Raw genomic sequence first — 21059 nt, 5'->3', positions numbered from 1 at the left:
TGAAGGAGGCATTTGAGCAGAGTTCCGTGCTGCGTTTCACTTACGAGACGGAAAAGGATGGGAAGCTGCCTTTTCTAGATGTAACAGTCATGGAAAAGGGCGGAGGTTTCCACACTGCAGTCTACACAAAGGAAACAAACATAGGAATGTGCCTAAATGCCAACAGCGACTGCCCTGACAGGTACAAGAGGAGTGTTGTTAACGCATACGTCGACCGTGCTCTCAGCCACAGCTCAGAATGGAAGCAAGTCGACGAAGAACTCTGTAGGGTAAGGCAGGTTCTAGTCAATAACGGCTTCTCCAATGGTTTCATCGAAGACATCATAAGAAGGAAAGTGAAAAGCCATGCAACCTCCGAAGAGACAACTAACACAACACCTATACCCCCTATTAGACTATTTTACAGGAACTTCTTTTCCACAGCTCATAAAACAGAGGAAAGGGTCCTGAAAGATATTGTTAATAGAAACGTCATCCCTACAGACAAAAATCAGAGGATACAACTGACGATTTACTATAAAACCAGAAAAACGGCCAGCCTACTCATGAGAAACTCTCCAGACACGAAACAGAACGCTTTAAAAGAGACTAACGTCGTCTATGCCTTCAAATGCCCACTTGGGGACTGTAAGCTCCAAAAAACCCAGTATATAGGCAAGACAACAACATCTCTTTCTAGGCGTTTAACGATGCATAAACAACAGGGCTCCATTAAGGAACATATAATCTCTTCCCATAACCAAACCATCGCCAGAGAAATCCTAGTAAACAACACAGAAATCATCGATAGATACAGCGATAGCAGGCGGCTTGACGTTTGCGAGGCACTACACATCAAGAAGTCAACACCAGCAATCAACAGCCAATTATTGCACAACTATATTCTACCCACCTCAAGACTCCGCTCCAATATAGAAGCATCAAGAAATATGGACCAATAGGCTTTCTACAAACACTTCTATTCAATACCCATTGTTTCTGTTCTGTCTTGTGTTGATACTTTTAATACCCTATTAATATCCTCTAGTGTTCTGTCTTGTGTTAATGCCACATCATCCTTCCCACCTCACTCAAATGTAATGCCACATCACCCTTCCCACCTCACTCAAATGTAGATATAAAATCAGGGAAACGCAAGTTCTAATCAGTTGTGTATTTGTGAAGTCTTTGAAAATGTAATAAGTTTTACGAAACGCGCCCGTGTCGCGTCAGACTAGAAATAAAAATGAATTTTGGAGAAGTGATTTTTGATTTACCTCCAACAGTGAAGCATAATGTACGAAAGATTGAGAAAATTCGTGTTAGAATTATTAATCTTACTTTTTCGGTCATATTTAATAATATATGTCTACAGGAAAGACTGCTACCAAAATATACTAATGTTAAAGTGCACGACCCAGCAGCAAGGAATCAAGCCTTCACGATAAAATATCGCCAGGATCTGATTCGTGATCAGATATACAAGGCAGAGAATGAAATCAAAGACAAAAAAACGCAACTACTTCATGCTACAAACGAGTGGAGAAATAGCAACATCGACCATAGTATCCGTACCCGCATTGAACAACACCTCGACATCCTCACAGACCAACATCACCTCAGCACTGAAACAAGGATTATCAAGAAACTAACAACATTATATGGAGGACCTATGGCAATTCCACGACCAAGAGATGGCTTCCTGAACCTTGCAGGAATTAACCTCACTGAGGACCAAGTCACTCTCCTAAATCTGGGCATAAACTGTCATGTTATGTCCAGACCGAGTGAAATGGCCCGGAAAGTGGAGTTGGAAATTCTGTTGGACGACATATTCGACCTCGAGACACAAAAGAATGGTCACTACCAAAGATACCTTACAAGCAGAACTTATTGCAGAAGGAGGAAAGAATCGAGGCAACTACAGAAGCACCATACTGTCCCCTGAGCTTAGAGCGGCAGCTAAAAGCCTTCGTGAGAACAAGGAGATAGTTGTCAGGAGAGGTGACAAGTCGCCAATATATGTCATTCTTAAAAAAGACGAATATCTGGCGAAAATGAACATCATACTCTCTGACCAAACTAAGTTCCAAAGGGTAACGAAGGACACTACAGCCGAATTAAAAGCAAAGGTCAACAAACTGATCGAAACTGTGAACGCCAAGAAATCCGGACTCCACCTGCCAAAGATCATTGGGGAATATAAACCTGGATATGCGTATGGAAATGTCAAGACGCACAAGCCTGGAAACCCACTTCGGCCAATCATTAGCCAGATACCCACACCCACGTACAGATTGGCGAAGCGACTCAACGGCCTGCTGACTCCTTATGTTCCTTGCGCCTTCAACCTGAAGTCTCCAAAGGAATTTGTGGACTTACTGCGGGGCGCACGGGCCACAGGGATAAGAGCCTCGTTGGACGTAGAATCGCTGTTTACCAACGTACCTGTGGACGAGACAATCGGAATGATAGCCGACAGAGTGTATCGTGATCCAGCCTGTACTCCTCTTGACATGCCAGAAAGTATTCTGAGGAAACTACTCCAAGCTTGTACTAAAGAGGCACCCTTCTTGAGCCCGGATGGGCACATGTATAAGCAAGTAGATGGGGTCGCCATGGGTTCTCCCCTAGGTGTCCTGTTTGCAAACTTCTACATGGGTACCATCGAGCAAAAAGTCTTAGTCGACATGAACTTGAAACCGGCCATATACTGCAGGTATGTTGACGACATTTTTACACAGGTACCTGATGTCAGACATCTGCAGGAGCTGAAGGAGGCATTTGAGCAGAGTTCCGTGCTGCGTTTCACTTACGAGACGGAAAAGGATGGGAAGCTGCCTTTTCTAGACGTAACAGTCATGGAAAAGGGCGGAGGTTTCCACACTGCAGTCTACACAAAGGAAACAAACATAGGAATGTGCCTAAATGCCAACAGCGACTGCCCTGACAGGTACAAGAGGAGTGTTGTTAACGCATACGTCGACCGTGCTCTCAGCCACAGCTCAGAATGGAAGCAAGTCGACGAAGAACTCTGTAGGGTAAGGCAGGTCCTAGTCAACAACGGCTTCTCCAATGGTTTCGTCGAAAACATCATAAGAAGGAAAGTGAAACGCCATGCAACCTCTGAAGAGACAACCAACACAACACCTATACCCCCTATTAGACTATTTTACAAGAACTTCTTTTCCACAGCTCATAAAACGGAGGAAAGGGTCCTGAAAGATATTGTTAATAGAAACGTTATCCCTACAGACAAAAATCAGAGGATACAACTGACGATTTACTATAAAACCAAAAAACGGCCAGCCTACTCATGAGAAACTCTCCAGACACAAAACAGAACGCTTTAAAAGAGACCAACGTCGTCTATGCCTTCAAATGCCCTCTTGGGGACTGTAAGCTCCAAAAAACCCAGTATAAGGCAAGACAACATCTCTTTCTAGGCGTTTAACGATGCATAAGCAACAGGGCTCCATTAAGGAACATATAATCTCTTCCCACAACCAAACCATCGCCAGAGAAATCCTAGTAAACAACACAGAAATCTTCGATAAATACAGCGATAGCAGGCGGCTTGACGTTTGCGAGGCACTACACATCAAGAAGTCAACACCAGCAATCAACAGCCAATTAATGCACAACTATATTCTACCCACCTCAAGACTCCGCTCCAATATAGAAGCATCAAGAAATATGGACCAATAGGCTTTCTACAATCACTTCCATTCAATACCCATTGTTTCCTGTTCTGTCTTGTGTTGATGAAATTAATACCCTATTAATGCCACCTCACCCCATCCACCTCACTCAAATGTAGATATAAACAAATCGGAGATGTGTAAGTTCTATTCAGTTGTGTAAACTAAAGTCTTTGAAAATGTAATAAGTTTTACGAAACCCGCTCAAGTGTTGCGTCAGACTAGAAATAAAAATGAATTTTGGAGAATTGATTTTTGAATTACCACCAACAGTGAAAAGAAATGTACGAAAGATAGAGAAAATTCGTGTTAGAATTATTAATCTTACTTTTTCGGTCATATTTAATAATATATGTCTACAGGAAAGACTGCTACCAAAATATATATATATATATATATATATATATATATATATATATATATATATATATATATATATATATATATATATATATATATATATATATATATATAATATATATATATATATATATATATATATATATATATATATATATATATATATATATATATATATATATAAATATATATATATATATATATATATATTTATATATATATATATATATATATATATATATATATATATATATATATATATATATATATATATATATATATATATATATATATATATATATATATATATAGAGTGTTATGATCACAGCCTGCAGGAGAAACGAGTCTCCCTCCTTGAGAGTTATTCATCAAGCCTGACCTGATTAGAAGGTCTAGCAAATATTGAGGTGATAACGCATATGTAAAATAGTTGCTTGGATATGTATAACAGTTTGAGATAATGGGCAGCGTAGAAGAAAACAGATAAATGACTGGCTAGGAGATAAGGACATTTTGCTGGAGGCGTGAGGCTTGCTTCCGGAGGACCTTGACCTCACTTGAGTGCCAGACATCGCAGGGGAAAGCCGCGCTCCGTTTGAGCTCCTGTCAGAAGGGAACCCCTAGTGATATATCTCGAAGAGAAGAGAAGTGTGTAGACGTGCCAGCTGTGGAATTGAGCTGAGAACGTTGTGGTCTCAAGTCTTGGACGGCGAGGAAGAGTTTAATAAGCTGCTCAGAGGCATTTTCGTGGGCTGTGTGGAGCGCCCTGACCAGACGCCGTCAGAGGGAGAGCGCCCTCGACCAATTAATCTGTGGTATGCACGATATACGCCAGTTCATAGTGATTGCTTGTAGTTGGTCGTGTGCCCAGCGACAGTAGCGATGTTTATTTATAAGTTAGACATGTTTTAATAAGGCAGAAAGGCTGAAATAGGAGAATGGAGAGGGAGGAACACGGAGCGACGTCCGTCCCCTCTGAGCTCTGACAGGCGACTGAGGGAGCCCGGCTCCTGACGGAGGAAGACCCTCCCAGCGAGTGAGGACCGCCGCCAGGCGAGGTGGAGTATGGACCCGCCCAAAACGGGGGAGTCCACTCTCACTGTATGTAGAGGACAGATAGAGGTTGGAGACAAACATATTGTGTGATTATTTTTGTTTATGTGTTAAAGGGGAAACATTTTATTGGAGTGTCGATGGGTTGCAGGTTTGTCTTTGGGGAAGAAGTTGCTGAGAACTTCGAAGCCAGCCTCGATGAGGTAATTGATGAGACTCCAAGGTAGTGAAGCAGAGGACCTCGAGCTGGGAGGAGAAGCAGTGAAGAGGAGTGTCACATGCTTCTGTAGAGGTGGTGAAGCACCATAGTTGCTCGAGGAAACTTCATGGTGTAGCAGCCAAGAGAGCTGTGGAGGAACCTAGCAGAAGGGTGAAGCACCGTAGTTGCTCAAGGAAACTTCATGATAGCAGCCTGGAGGAGCTGCAGAGGATCCCGGTAGTGAAGCCCGGAAGAACCTGAAGATATCAGGGTAGTGAACTTCCAGAGGTGGAAGGGAAGTTCTGGTGGATTACTTGTAGGGAGTTGATAGTGTTTGGTTGTCATTAGTGTGCAAGACGCAGTGAGAGGTGAGTGGTTGTTTGCATTCTTATGTCAAGGAGTGTTTTGCGCTGAAGTTTAGAGTTACAGTCGTAGGCTGGATTACCTACAGATGTATGCGTTCTAGGACTGATAGTGATCGATTGATCATTGTTGTGTATCAATGAACATTTATACTGATATATGTTATTGCATTCACATGCTGATTTTCTATATATATATTATCTTGCTGATGGTGCAACAGTGTATGTAGTCTTGATCAACTTGAGGAGGTTGATAGTATCAGGTGGTGAACCAGGAGATAGGATACCACTAGATAAGCTGATAATAGAGTTCTGATGGTGTTGGAGTGCAACCTGATTGTGATATTATAGAGTATAGGATTCATTATTATTATATGTGTGTATGTATCGTGTATGTGCTTTGTCCAGTAAATGTATCCCAATTTGCTGGTGTTTGCCCTTATCCTAGTGAGGCTTCCCAGGTGGTAGTAAAGAAGGAGAGAGAGAGAGAAAGAACCAAGAACCACTGCTGTGGACAGGGTAGAAGGTAGTACTAATAAGCCAAAAGGGGATCGAGGAGATCATATTACCTAAGGAGAGAGTGGGGAGTCACAGCGGCTCGAGTGGGTGTGTGCACGTGACAACGAGGCTAGGTGTGGGAGCCGCATCCCCTAAATGTGTGACGTTGAGCCCCTCTCCAAGAGCCAGAAGCGCCAAGGGTGATCTCCTAGTGAAGTATTAGCACTCTACCGAGTTGTGGGTTGGGTTGTCCGTAGAGAAGGATCAACGACGACCACACCAACCAACCCACAGTCTATAATAAATTCGGGGCCTGTGTCCGGGAGAGTGAACTGACACACCCACACCCTGTCCAAGAGTGGATTTGTACACCCTTGCTGAAATAGATAAACTGTGTGACTGCAGGTGTTTTCTCTCTCTCTTGGGAAGACTCACAGGACAAAGATGGATAAGGTGCAAGCGTTTGTGGAGTCAGGCAAGCCTGAGGACTTAGAAGGTTGCACGAGGGATCAATTGAAACAAATAGCAGAAAAATGTGGCATTAGGTTGAAAGCATCTAAAGTAGCTGGGATGAAGGATGAGATCCTGAGGCAGTTAAGAGCCAAAAATGAAGCGGCAGAGCAAGGAGCCCAGAAAGGAGCTGAAAGTGGAAAGGAGGATGATGGGCTGGATGAAGTGAGATCCCAAGGATCGAGTAGGAGCAGCAGGAGTAGCCGCAGTAGCAGGAGTAGCCGAAATAGGAGCTTGGAGAGATTCCAGTTAGAGCTCCAGATGCAGCAACAACGAGAGGACAAGTAGAGACAGTTCCAGCTGGAAAAGATGAAATTAGAACTCCAGATGAAAAATGAAGCAGAGAAGGAAAAAGAAAAAAAACAGGCTGGAAGTAGAGAAGGAAAAAGAAAAAAACCAGGCTGGAAGTAGAAAAAGAGAAAACCAGACTGGAAGTAGAAAAAGAGAAAGCAAAACTGGAGGTCGAAAAAGAGAAAGCAAAACTAGAGGTCGAAAAAGAGAAAGAGAGAACAAAACAATTGCAGATAGAAGCGAACAGAACCTTGGCTGAGCAAAGGATTGAACATGGGTTGCCAGAGAGCACCACCCAGGTATCACACCCACCAGATGTTAGGGTTAGGGAGAAGGACATTCCCTTGTTTGTTCCCGAAGAGGCAGAGAGCTTCTTCGAGCATTTTGAAAAAGTAGCCAGTATCAAGGAGTGGCCACAGGAGGAATGGGCCCAGCTGGTCCAGTTAAGATTGACCGGTGCAGCCAGGGAGGCATACACCCAATTGTCACTGGAAGAGTGCCAGGATTATGCCACGGTAAAGAGCAGCATATTGCGCTCGTTTCAGTTAACCCCAGAAGCTTATAGAAAGCCCTTCAGAGAGATGGTGAAGGTTGGAGCGTGTACTTTTGCTGAGACAGCAAGAGATCTGGAAAGACGATTCCAGAAGTGGATTGAGGCTGCTGGAGTTGGATCTTACGCTGACCTGAAGCAACTGATGGTCATGGAGAAGTTCTTGGAGATGATGCATCCAGAAACAAAGTTCAAGATCCAAGAAGCAGGGATAAAGGAGGTGAAAGATGCCGCAGATAGGGCGGATATGATTACTGAAGCATACAAGAGCTTGAGGGAGAACAGAGCGAGAAGCGAGGCGAGACGCAGCAATAGCAGACCCAATGGAGTCTGGGGAGGAAGAAATTATGAGAGACCCAGAAGAGTCTGGGGTGAGAAGAATTTTGATAAATGGGCAGATAAAAGTAAGTACCCTAAAACTCAGAAGAGTAGGTCGCGTACTTCGTCTGAAAGTGAAGATGGAGGAGCTAAACGAGAAACTAATCGTTATCTAGGGAATCAAGAGTCCAATAAAGCTCCACAGAGTGCAAGTAGTGTACCTGGCCCGAGGAATTCTCATACGAGTGGGCAGAGTCAGAGCTACTCTGGTACATATAGAAGAGACTTTTCCCAGATGAGATGTTACAATTGTAACGGATTGGGTCACGTGATGCGAGACTGTCGGCAGGGCAAGAGAGTTGTGACCCTGACCATGTGTGACCCCCGAAGCACATATGAAGCACATGTGTTCCGAGGCAAACCACAGAAGATGAACTTAGTGAACGAGAGGTATAGGCCGTTCATGAGCATAGGTTGGATATGTGTAGGAGGCCAACCTGAGGTAGAAGTTGGTATTATAAGAGATACCGGAGCTAATCAGAGTTTGATTACGAGAAGCCTGATTGGGAATGATCGACGGTTAGCTGGCAGGAGTAAGATAAGAGTATATGGGTTGTTGTCTGAGAGTGACATGCCCGTATGCACTGTCCAGCTAAGGTCGGAATATGTGTCGGCAGAGGTGATGTTGGGAGTGTGCCCCGACATACCTATTCCAGGAGTCCAAGTGATCCTGGGGAATGACTTGTGTGGGACAAAGGTGTTGCCAACAGTCATAGCGGAGACTGTGCCAGAGGAGTGCCCAGAAGGCCACGGCACGGGTGGGACACCTGAGAGTGTGAACCTGACTGACATCCGAGGAAATGAGTCAGGAGACCGCCAAGCCATTGAGTACCCTGTCTCGGTAGTGATGAAGGCAGAGGTGGCCGACAAGGAAGACACTGGAGAATATGAGACAGTGTCGATTCAGCCGGTGGAAGATATCGACATAGATATAGCATGGCTGTTTGATGAAGGTCCAGCCCAGGAAAATGAAGTCTCGGTGAGGTCGAAAGTGAGGATGACCCAGCCGAAAAAGAATACTGTGAAGAGAGTTGACCTGAGTAAAGCCCAGACTGCTGAAACTAAGAGTTGGAAGGTGAATGCAACTGTGCTGAGTAGGAACGAGGAAAGATGTGGACATACAGAAGACGAGAGTAGAGCGTCAAATGGTCCACGAGCACAGAGGCATATGGATAGTGGAGTTAAGTTGTTTGAGATGTCAAGAGTTGACATGTTTCACAGAAAACGTGGAGAAAAGATTGTGAAGAAGAGTAATAGCCGAGAAAATGAAAGGAGAAGAGACAGTATGTGTGGAGAGATGCTTACGAGCACTTTAGGAGAGGTAGAGCAACATGTACGGTCGAATGCTGTTGGATGTAGTACAGTGCTCGAAGAAACTTTTAGGGAACGAAGGAGTGTTGAAGGAGAAGAAATGGAGTGGTATAGAGGTGAGAAGTGTGGGAAGAGGAAGATGAGAAGAAAGCCGAGGACTCGGTGGGAGTCGAACAGGATAAGGTCTCGGATATATGAAGAGACGAAAGGGAGGATCGTCGGTGAAGACGAGGAAGTGAAGTATGATGACAGGAGACGAAAGTATAATGGCAGTAGATGGAAGTGTGAAGACGACAGAGGAGGAAGAGACAGTAGACGTCTGACTCTGGACGTGAAGAGAAGAAGACGAGGAAACGGAGGGTGGAAACAATAAGTAGAGTGGACCGATGGAGTGCAGGCGTCCTAGGAGGACAGCCTAGCCGAGAGGTGCCAGAGAGGTCAGACCGTCTGTGAGAAGATCATGTTTCTAACGAGTTGTGAGCCGGATGTTGCAAGGTGCAACGAACTAATTGTAGACTCCTAAGAGAGTATATCGGGTGAAGAACGAGACAGTGTGGTGGCTGATGTATTATCCAGAGCTTTGCCACTGGAATAACTCTCAAAAATAAGGGGAGGGGAGTGTTATGATCTCAGCCTGTAGGAGAAACGAGTCTCCCTCCTTGAGAGTTATTCATCAAGCCTGACCTGATTAGAAGGTCTAGCAAATATTGAGGTAATAACGCATATGTAAAATAGTTGCTTGGATATTTATAACAGTTTGAGATTATGGGCAGTGTAGAAGAAAACAGATAAATGACTGGCTAGGAGATGTGGACATTTTGCTGGAGGCGTGAGGCTCGCTTCCGGAGGACCTTGACCTCACTTGAGTGCCAGACATCGCAGGGGAAAGCCGCGCTCCGTTTGAGCTCCCGTCAGAAGGGAACCCCTAGTGATATATCTCGAAGAGAAGAGAAGTGTGTAGACGTGCCAGCTGTGGAATTGAGCTGAGAACGTTGTGGTCTCAAGTCTTGGACGGCGAGGAGAGTTTAATAAGCTGCTCAGAGGCATTTTCGTGGGCTGTGTGGAGCGCCCTGACCAGACGCCGTCAGAGGGAGAGCGCCCTCGACCAGTTAATCTGTGGTATGCACGATATACGCCAGTTCAGTGTGATTGCTTGTAGTTGGTCGTGTGCCCAGCGACAGTAGCGATGTTTATTTATAAGTTAGACATGTTTTAATAAGGCAGAAAGCCTGAAATAGGAGAATGGAGAGGGAGGAACACGGAGCGACGTCCGTCCCCTCTGAGCTCTGACAGGCGACTGAGGGAGCCCGGCTCCTGACGGAGGAAGACCCTCCCAGCGAGTGAGGACCGCCGCCAGGCGAGGTGGAGTATGGACCCGCCCAAAACGGGGGAGTCCACTCTCACTGTATGTAGAGGACAGATCGAGGTTGGAGACAAACATATTGTGTGATTATTTTTGTTTATGTGTTAAAGGGGAAACATTTTATTGGAGTGTCGATGGGTTGCAGGTTTGTCTTTGGGGAAGAAGTTGCTGAGAACTTCGAAGCCAGCCTCGATGAGGTAATTGATGAGACTCCAAGGTAGTGAAGCAGAGGACCTCGAGCTGGGAGGAGAAGCAGTGAAGAGGAGTGTCACATGCTTCTGTAGAGGTGGTGAAGCACCATAGTTGCTCGAGGAAACTTCATGGTGTAGCAGCCAAGAGAGCTGGGGAGGAACCTAGCAGAAGGGTGAAGCACCGTAGTTGCTCAAGGAAACTTCATGATAGCAGCCTGGAGGAGCTGCAGAGGATCCCGGTAGTGAAGCCCGGAAGAACCTGAAGATATCAGGGTAGTGAACTTCCAGAGGTGGAAGGGAAGTTCTGGTGGATTACTTGTAGGGAGTTGATAGTGTTTGGTTGTCATTAGTGTGCAAGACGCAGTGAGAGGTGAGTGGTTGTTTGCATTCTTATGTCAAGGAGTGTTTTACGCTGAAGTTTAGAGTTAAAGTCGTAGGCTGGATTACCCACAGATGTATGCGTTCTAGGACTGATAGTGATCGATTGATCATTGTTGTGTATCAATGAACATTTATACTGATATATGTTATTGCATTCAAATGCTGATTTTCTATATATATATTATCTTGCTGATGGTGCAACAGTGTATGTAGTATTGATCAACTTGAGGAGGTTGATAGTATCTGGTGGTGAACCAGGAGATAGGATACCACTAGATAAGCTGATAATAGAGTTCTGATGGTGTTGGAGTGCAACCTGATTGTGATATTATAGAGTATAGGATTCATTATTATTATATGTGTGTATGTATTGTGTATGTGCTTTGTCCAGTAAATGTATTCCAATTTGTTGGTGTTTGTCCTTGTCCTAGAGAGGCTTCCCAGGAAATAGTAAAGGAAGAGAGAGAGAGAGAAAGAACCAAGAACCACCGCTGTGGACAGGGTAGGATGGAAAATTAGTAAGTCAAAGGGGATTGAGGAGATCATATCACATAAGGAGAGAGTGGGGAGTCACAGCGGCTCGAGTGGGTGTGTGCACGTGACAACGAGGCTAAGTGTTGGAGCCGCATCCCCTAAACGTATGACGTTGAGCCCCTCTCCAAGAGCCAGAAGCGCCTAGTGTGATCTCCTAGTGAGGTATAAGCACTTTACCGAGTTGTGGGTTGGGTTGTCCGTAAAGGGGGAACAACACGACAACACCACCAACACAACTACAATATTAGGTACTCCCTTATCCACTGGAGCACCTTACCAGCTACACCTGCCTGTCTCTCCAGCTTATGTACCAGCCTCTAATGCGGTACTGTGTCAAAGGCTTTCCGACAATCCAAGAAAATGTAGTCCGTCCAGCCTTCTCTTTCTTGTTTAATCTTTGTCAACTGGTCGTAGAATTCTATTAATCCAGTCAGGCAAGATTTACCCTCCCTGAATCCATGTTGGCGATTTGTCACGAAGTCCCTTCTCTCCAGATGTGTTACTAGGTTTTTTCTCACGATCTTCTCCATCACCTTGCATTGTATACAAGTGAAGGACACTGGGCTGTAGTTCAGTGCCTCTTGCCTGTCGCCCTTTTTGTATATTGGGACCACATTTGCCTTCTTCCATATTTCTGGTAGGTCTCCCGTCTCCAGTGACCTACTATACACTATGGAGAGTGGCAAGCAAAGTGCCTCTGCATACTCTCTCAGTACCCATGGTGAGATCCCGTCTGGACCAACAGCCTTTCTAACGTCCAGATCCAGCAGGTGTCTCTTGACCTCCTCACTCGTTATTTCAAACCCTTCCAAGGCCGCCTGGTTTACTTCCCTTTCTCCTAGCACAGTGACCTCACCTTGTTCTATTGTGAAGACCTCCTGGAATCTCTAGAGTTCTTCACACACCTCTGTCATTTTCTGTGTACCTGTCCTCGCCTGTTTTAAGTTTCATAACCTGTTCTTTCACTGTTGTTTTCCTCCTGATGTGACTATGGAGCAGCTTTGATTCGGTCTTGGCTTTGTTTGCTGTATCATTTACATAATTTTTTTCTGCTTCTCTTCTCACCCTAACATACTCATTCCTGGTTCTCTGGTATCTCTCTCTGCTTTCTGGTGTTCTGTTATTCCGGAAGATCCTCCAAGCCCTTTTGCTGAGTTTCTTTGCTTCCATACATGCCCTATTATACCATGGATTCTTCTGTTGCTTCTCGGATTTTTCCCTTTGGGACGGGATGAACCTGTTTACTGCCTCCTGACACATTTGGGTGACATAGTCCATCATATCTTGTATAGACTTATCTCTGAGGTCTGTGTCCCAAGGTATTTCCCTTAGGAAACGTTTCATCTCCTTATAGTTCCCCTTTCGGTATGCCAGCCTTTTGTTTCCTAGTTCTTTTTTGGGGGAGATAATTCCTAGCTCTACCAGGTACTTAAAGTTTAATACACTGTGGTCACTCATTCCCAAGGGTGCTTCCATCTTGACTTCCCTTATATCCCACTCATTTATGGTAAATATCAGATCAAGCATGGCTGGTTCGTCTTCTCTCATTCTTGTTGGTTCCTTGATGTGTTGGCTTAGAAAGTGTCTTGTTGCCGCGTCCATTGAGACAAGAAATTGAGTGTGGGTGTGGTGCTGTGGTAGTTGTGGTTTGTGTGGTAGTGGTGTGTCGAAGTGGTGGTGTGGTAGTGGTGGTGGTAGTTGTGTGATAGTGGTACTCATCTAATTGTGCTTGCGGGGGTTGCGTTTTGTCTCCTTGGTCTCGCCTCTCAACTGTCAATCAACTGGTGTACAGATTCCTGAGCCTACTGGGCTCTATCATATTTACATTTGAAACTGTGTATGGAGTCAGCCTCCACCACATCACTTCCTAGTGCATTCCATTTATTAACTACTGTGACACTGAAAAAATTCTTTCTAGCGTCTCTGTGGCTCATCTGGGTACTAGGTTTCCACCTGTGTCCCCTTGTTCGTGTCCCACCCATGCTGAAGAGTTTGTCTTTGTCTACTCTGTCAATTCCCCTGAAAATTTTGTAGGTGGTTATGTCTCCCCTTACTCTTCTGTTTTCCAGGGACGGTAGGTTGAGCTCCTTTAGCCTTTCCTCGTAGCTCATTCCTCTCAGTTCCGGGACGAGCCTGGTGGCATACCGCTGAATCTTCTCTAACTTTGTCTTGTGTTTAACTAGGTATGGACTCCAGGGGCCAGATTCGCGAAAGCACTTACGAACGTGTACATCTTTCCTCGATCTTTGATGGCTTTGGATACATTTATTAAATAGTTTACAAGCATGAAAACATTCCATTCAACTGTTGTTATTGTTATAAATAGCCTCCTGGTACTTTGGAGCTCATTAACTGTTTAATAATTGGAAACAGAACCGCCAAAGATTGAGAAAAGATGTACTGGTTTGTAAGTGTTTGCGTAAGTGCTTTCGAGAATCTGGCCCCAGGTTGGCGCTGCATATTCCAAGATTGGTCTGACATAAGTGGTATGCAGGGTCCTGAACGATTTCTTACACATGTTTCTAAAGGCAGTTCTTATGTTGGCCAGTCTAGCATATTCCGCTGATGATATCCTTTTGTTTTGGGCCTCTGGGGACAGGTTCGATGTGATATCAACCCCCAGATCTTTCTGTCTATTTGACTCTTGCAGGATTTCACCTCCCAGGTGGTACCTTGTGTTCAGCTTCCTGCTCCCTTCGCCTAATTTCATTACTTTACACTTTCCTGAGTTGAACTTTAGCAGCCATTTTCTAGACCATTCCTCTAGTTTGTCCAGGTCTTCCTGTAGTCTCTGTCTATCTTCATTCATCTTAATTCTTCTCATAATTTTTGCATTATCAGTAAACATTGAGAGGAACGAATCTATACCCTCGGGAAGATCGTTTACATATAATAATTAGAAACAGGATGGGTCCAAGTACTGAGCCCTGTGGGACTCCGCTGGTGACATTTCGCCACTCTGATGTCTCCCCCCCCCCCTCACCGTTACTCGCTGTTTCCTGTTGTTTAAGTACTCCCTTATCCACTGCAGCACCTTCCCTTTTGCTCCTACCTGTTGCTCCAACTTTTTTAACAGCCTTTTATGGGGTACTGTGTCAAAGGCTTTCTGGCAGTCCAGGAAAATGCAGACGGCCCACCCTTCCATTTCCTACCTAATTTTTGTTGCCAAGTCATAGAATTCCAGTAAACCTGTGAGGCCCGATTTACCATATCTGAACCCATGTTGGTGGTGCGTTACAAAGTTATTTCCCTCCAGATGCTTTACCAGCCTTTTCCTCACGATCTTCTCCATCACCTTGCATGGTATACAAGTTAGGTAAACTGGCCTGTAGTTCAGTGCCTCTTGCCTGTCACCTTTCTTGCACATTGGGACTACATTAGCTGTCTTCCAACTTTCTGATAGGTCTTCTGTTTCCAGTGACCTGTTATACACCAGAGAGAGTGGCACACTTAGTGCTACTGCACCTTCCTTTAGCATCCATGGTGAGATTGTCAGGCCCAACAGCCTTTGTCACATCCAGCTCCAACAGACACCTTTTGACCTCCTTTTGAGATTTGGTGGTGTTGTAGTGGTGGTGTGGTAGTGGTGGAGTATTCACCTTGTTGTATTCACCTAGTTGTGCTTGCGAGGATTGAGCTTTGCTCTTTCGGCCTGCCTCTCAACTGTCAATCAACTGTTACTACTATTTTTTTTTTACATACACACACACACACACACCTAGGAAGTAGCTCCATAACAGCTGTCTAACTCGTAGGTACCTATTTACTGCTAGTTAACAGGGGCATTTAAGTGAAAGAAACTTTGCCAAATGTTTCTGGCTGGACAAGGAATCGAACCCAGGCCACAGAATTACGAGACCTGCACGCTGTCCACTCAGACCCTCCCTAGGTGTGACCAAACCCTAGTGGTGGTATGGTAGTGCTGGTAGTTGTGGTGTGTAGGGTAGTATTGAAGAGTGTGGTAGTGCTGGTAGTTGTGGTGTGTAGGGTAGTATTGGAGAGTGTGGTAGGGCTGGTAGTTGTGGTGTGTAGGGTAGTATTGAAGAGTGTGGTAGGGCTGGTAGTTGTGGTGTGTGTAGGGTAGTACTGGAGAGTGTGGTAGTGCTGGTAGTTGTGGTATGTAGGGTAGTATTGAAGAGTGTGGTAGTGCTGGTAGTTGTGGTATGTAGGGTAGTATTGAAGAGTGTGGTAGTGCTGGTAGTTGTGGTGTGTGTAGGGTAGTATTGGAGAGTGTGGTAGTGCTGGTAGTTGTGGTGTGTAGGGTAGTATTGGAGAGTGTGGTAGTGCTGGTAGTTGTGGTATGTAGGGTAGTATTGGAGAGTGTGGTAGTGCTGGTAGTTGTGGTGTGTAGGGTAGTATTGGAGAGTGTGGTAGTGCTGGTAGTTGTGGTGTGTGTAGGGTAGTACTGGAGAGTGTGGTAGTGCTGGTAGTTGTGGTATGTAGGGTAGTATTGAAGAGTGTGGTAGTGCTGGTAGTTGTGGTGTGTGTAGGGTAGTATTGAAGAGTGTGGTAGTGCTGGTAGTTGTGGTATGTAGGGTAGTATTGAAGAGTGTGGTAGTGCTGGTAGTTGTGGTATGTAGGGTAGTATTGGAGAGTATGGTAGTGCTGGTAGTTGTGGTGTGTAGGGTAGTATTGGAGAGTGTGGTAGTGCTGGTAGTTGTGGTATGTAGGGTAGTATTGAAGAGTGTGGTAGTGCTGGTAGTTGTGGTGTGTGTAGGGTAGTATTGAAGAGTGTGGTAGTGCTGGTAGTTGTGGTGTGTGTAGGGTAGTATTGAAGAGTGTGGTAGGGCTGTTAGTTGTGGTGTGTGTAGGGTAGTATTGGAGAGTGTGGTAGTGCTGGTAGTTGTGGTGTGTAGGGTAGTATTGGAGAGTGTGGTAGTGCTGGTAGTTGTGGTGTGTAGGGTAGTATTGGAGAGTGTGGTAGTGCTGGTAGTTGTGGTGTGTAGGGTAGTATTGGAGAGTGTGGTAGTGCTGGTAGTTGTGGTGTGTAGGGTAGTATTGGAGAGTGTGGTAGTGCTGGTAGTTGTGGTGTGTAGGGTAGTATTGGAGAGTGTGGTAGTGCTGGTAGTTGTGGTGTGTAGGGTAGTATTGGAGAGTGTGGTAGTGCTGGTAGTTGTGGTGTGTAGGGTAGTATTGGAGAGTGTGGTAGTGCTGGTAGTTGTGGTGTGTAGGGTAGTATTGGAGAATGTGGTAGTGCTGGTAGTTGTGGTGTGTAGGGTAGTATTGGAGAATGTGGTAGTATTGATGTAGTGGTGGTAGTGATCGTGTGATAGTGGTGGAGTGTATTACGTTGTAGGTCTTCACAACATAATAATATTATTACGTTGTGAGTCGATGGATTGTCTCTCCCGGACAACTCACCAAACCCAAAACCTCTGTAGAGTGCTTACACTTTAATCTGGAGATCACCCTGCATGCTTCATGCTTTTGGAGAGGGGGTCAGCATCATATATTTAGGGGATGTGGCTCCAACACCAGCGTCGTTCTCATGTGCACACAGCCACTTGAGCCGCCGTGACTCCAAACTCTCTCCTTTTGTTGATATGATCTCCTCAATCCCCTTTTCGTTTGAACTATACTGTACTACCCTGTCTAGTGCTTTCTCTCTCTCTTTTTTCTGCTTTCTGGGAAGCTTCACTAGGACAAGGGCTAATACCTATTCATTACAAACATTTAATAACAATAAAGAACATATATAAAACACTCACATACAGTGTGTAAGTATATAAACTTCAACACCTCATGATATTATAACCTGGTTGCAAACCACTACCATCAGGACTATCAGTTGCCCATACAATGTGGTAGCCCAACTCCTGCCTTGCCACTTATGCTACCAACCTCATCAAGTGAGGTAAACCTTGTAAAACAATTACGGCAATATCACCCCTGGAACATATATATACGTATGGCACTATCAGTTCTAGAAGATTGTGTGAGATACCCTCCCCCCAATACTCAGGTGTAGGTGGTAACGGAGCGGGTGCCCTCCTTCAGGTGGTAACGGAGAGGGTGCCCTCCTTCAGGTGGTAACGGAGAGGGTGCCCTCCTTCAGGTGGTAACGAAGAGGGTGCCCTCCTTCAGGTGGTAACGGAGAGGGTGCCCTCCTTCAGGTGGTAACGGAGAGGGTGCCCTCCTTCAGGTGGTAACGGAGAGGGTGCCCTCCTTCAGGTGGGCCACAGGGCCAACTCCGAACCCACTATGCCTCTCATGGTAAAACATTTAACCCTGCAGGTGTTAATGAGGCTAGCTTTAAGCATCTGGTCTTCAACCTCCTACAAAGAGAAAGATAAACATTCTAGTTATAGATATTGATAAACTTGATATTCTCTGGTAGGATTTTAGGTAATATGTCCTAACGTGTGAAATATATGGATAATTCTAGAGCAATTAATTATATTGCTCTAATTTTGGCTCTTGTTCACATTCAATTTCAAAGTAGGAGAGTACGTGTGACCTCACTTTAGTGGTGACCTTACAGGCCAGGGGGAGTGTGACCTTACCTCACTAAGGTCAGTGGTGACCTTACAGGCCAGGGGGAGTGTGACCTTACCTCACTAAGGTCAGTGGTGACCTTACAGGGCAGGGGGAGTGTGACCTTACCTCACTAAGGTCACTGGTGACCTTACAGGCCAGGGGGAGTGTGACCTTACCTCACTAAGGTCAGTGGTGACCTTACAGGGGACGGTAGTGTGACCTTACCTCACTAAGGTCAGTGGTGACCTTACAGGGCAGGGGGAGTGGGACCTTACCTCACTAAGGTCAGTGGTGACCTTACAGGCCAGGGGGAGTGTGACCTTACCTCACTAAGGTCAGTGGTGACCTTACAGGGCAGGGGGAGTGTGACCTTACCTCACTAAGGTCACTGGTGACCTTACAGGCCAGGGGGAGTGTGACCTTACCTCACTAAGGTCAGTGGTGACCTTACAGGCCAGGGGGAGTGTGACCTTACCTCACTAAGGTCAGTGGTGACCTTACAGGCCAGGGGGAGTGTGACCTTACCTCACTAAGGTCAGTGGTGACCTTACAGGGGACGGTAGTGTGACCTTACCTCACTAAGGTCAGTGGTGACCTTACAGGGCAGGGGGAGTGGGACCTTACCTCACTAAGGTCAGTGGTGACCTTACAGGCCAGGGGGAGTGTGACCTTACCTCACTAAGGTCAGTGGTGACCTTACAGGGCAGGGGGAGTGTGACCTTACCTCACTAAGGTCAGTGGTGACCTTACAGGCCAGGGGGAGTGTGACCTTACCTCACTAAGGTCAGTGGTGACCTTACAGGGCAGGGGGAGTGTGACCTTACCTCACTAAGGTCAGTGGTGACCTTACAGGGCAGGGGGAGTGTGACCTTACCTCACTAAGGTCAGTGGTGACCTTACAGGGCAGGGGGAGTGTGACCTTACCTCACTAAGATCAGTGGTGAACTTACAGGCCAGTTGGAGTGTGACCTTACCTCACTAAGGTCAGTGGTGACCTTACAGGCCAAGGGGGGGATACCTTATCTCACTAAGGTCAGTGGTGAACTTACAGGGCAGGGGGAGTGTGACCTTACCTCACTAAGGTCAGTGGTAACCTTACAGGCCAGGGGGAGTGTGACCTTACCTCACTAAGGTCAGTTGTGACCTTACAGACCAGGGGGAGTGTGACCTTACCTCACTAAGGTCAGTGGTGACCTTACAGGGGACGGTAGAGTGACCTTACCTCACTTAGGTTTGTGGTGACCTTTCAGGGCAGGGGGGGGATATTTTATCTCACTAAGGTCAGTGGTGAACTTACAGGGCAGGGGGAGTGTGACCTTACCTCACTAAGGTTAGTGGTGACCTTACAGGCCAGGGGGAGTGTGACCTTACCTCACTAAGGTCAGTGGTGACCTTACAGGGGACGGTAGTGTGACCTTACCTCACTTAGGTTTGTGGTGACCTTTCAGGGCAGGGGGGGGATACCTTATCTCACTAAGGTCAGTGATCACCTTACAGGCCAGGGGGAGTGTGACCTAACCTCACTAAGGTCAGTGGTGACCTTACAGGGCAGGGGGAGTGTGACCTTACCTCACTAAGGTCAGTGATCACCTTACAGGGCAGGGGGAGTGTGACCTTACCTCTAAGGTCAGTGGTGATCTTACAGGGGACGGTAGTGTGACCTTACCTCACTTAGGTTTGTGGTGACCTTTCAGAGCAGGGGGGGGGGGGTACCTTGTGTTCAGCAGGAGGCTGAACAAAAGGTACCATCTGGCAGGTTAAATCCTGCAAGAGTCAAATAGAGAGAAAAATCTGGTGGTTGATATCACATCGAACCTGTCCCCAGAGAGCCATATCAAAAGGATATTATCAGCGGCATATACTAGGTTGGCCAACATAAGAACAACCTTTAGAAACTTTTGCAAGAAATATTTTAGGATCTTATATACCACCTATGTCAGACCAATTTTTTAATATGCAGCTCCAGCCTGGAGTCCACAACTAATTAAACACAAGACAAAGTTAGAGAATATTCAGAGGTATTCCACCAGACTTATCCCAGAACTAAGAGGTAGGAACTACGAGGAAAGGCTATGGGAGCTGAACTTCACATCCCTGGAAAACAGAAGAGTAAGGGAAGACATGATAACCACCTACAAAAATCTCATGGGAATTGCCAGGGTGGAGAAAGACAAACTCTTCACCACGGATGGAACATGAATAAGGGGACACTTAGTACCCAACTGAGCCACAGGGACATTAGAAATCATTTTTTCAGTGTCAGAGTAGTTAACAAATGGAATGCATTAATCAGTGATGTGTTGGAGGCAAACTCAATACACAGTTTCAAGCGTAGACATGATAGAGCCCAATAGGCTCAGGAACCTGCACATCAGTTGATTGACAGTTGTGAGGCGGGACCAAAGAGCCAGAGCACAACCACCGCAAGCACAACTAGGTAAGTATACACACACACACACACACACACACACACACACACACACACACACACACATAACGCACATAACACACACACACACACACACACACACACACACACACACACACACACATAACACACACATACACACACACATCCGGGAAAGGCGGGATCCAAGAGTCAATGCTCGATCCTGCAAGCACATATAGGTGAGTACATATAGGTGAGTACACACACACACACACACACACACACAATTTGTTGAGTACACATGGACTGTCACCCAAAAGTCAAAAGTATCAGGAGGCGGTAAACAGGTTTATCCTGGCCCGACAGGAAAAATCGAGAAGCAAAAGAAGAATCCGTGGCTTAATAGGGAATGTATGAAAGCAAAGGAGCTGAACAGAAGGGCATGGAAGAAATTCCGTAATAACAGAACCCCAGGAAGTAGAGAGATACCAGAGAACCAGGAACGAGTATGTTAGTGTGAGAAGAGCAGCTG

The sequence above is a fragment of the Procambarus clarkii genome, chromosome 55, assembly GCF_040958095.1.
Source record: "Procambarus clarkii isolate CNS0578487 chromosome 55, FALCON_Pclarkii_2.0, whole genome shotgun sequence".
Classification (NCBI taxonomy): domain Eukaryota; kingdom Metazoa; phylum Arthropoda; class Malacostraca; order Decapoda; family Cambaridae; genus Procambarus; species Procambarus clarkii.
The sequence above is the reverse complement of the archived record's forward strand: the minus strand, read 5'-3'. Positions refer to the sequence as shown.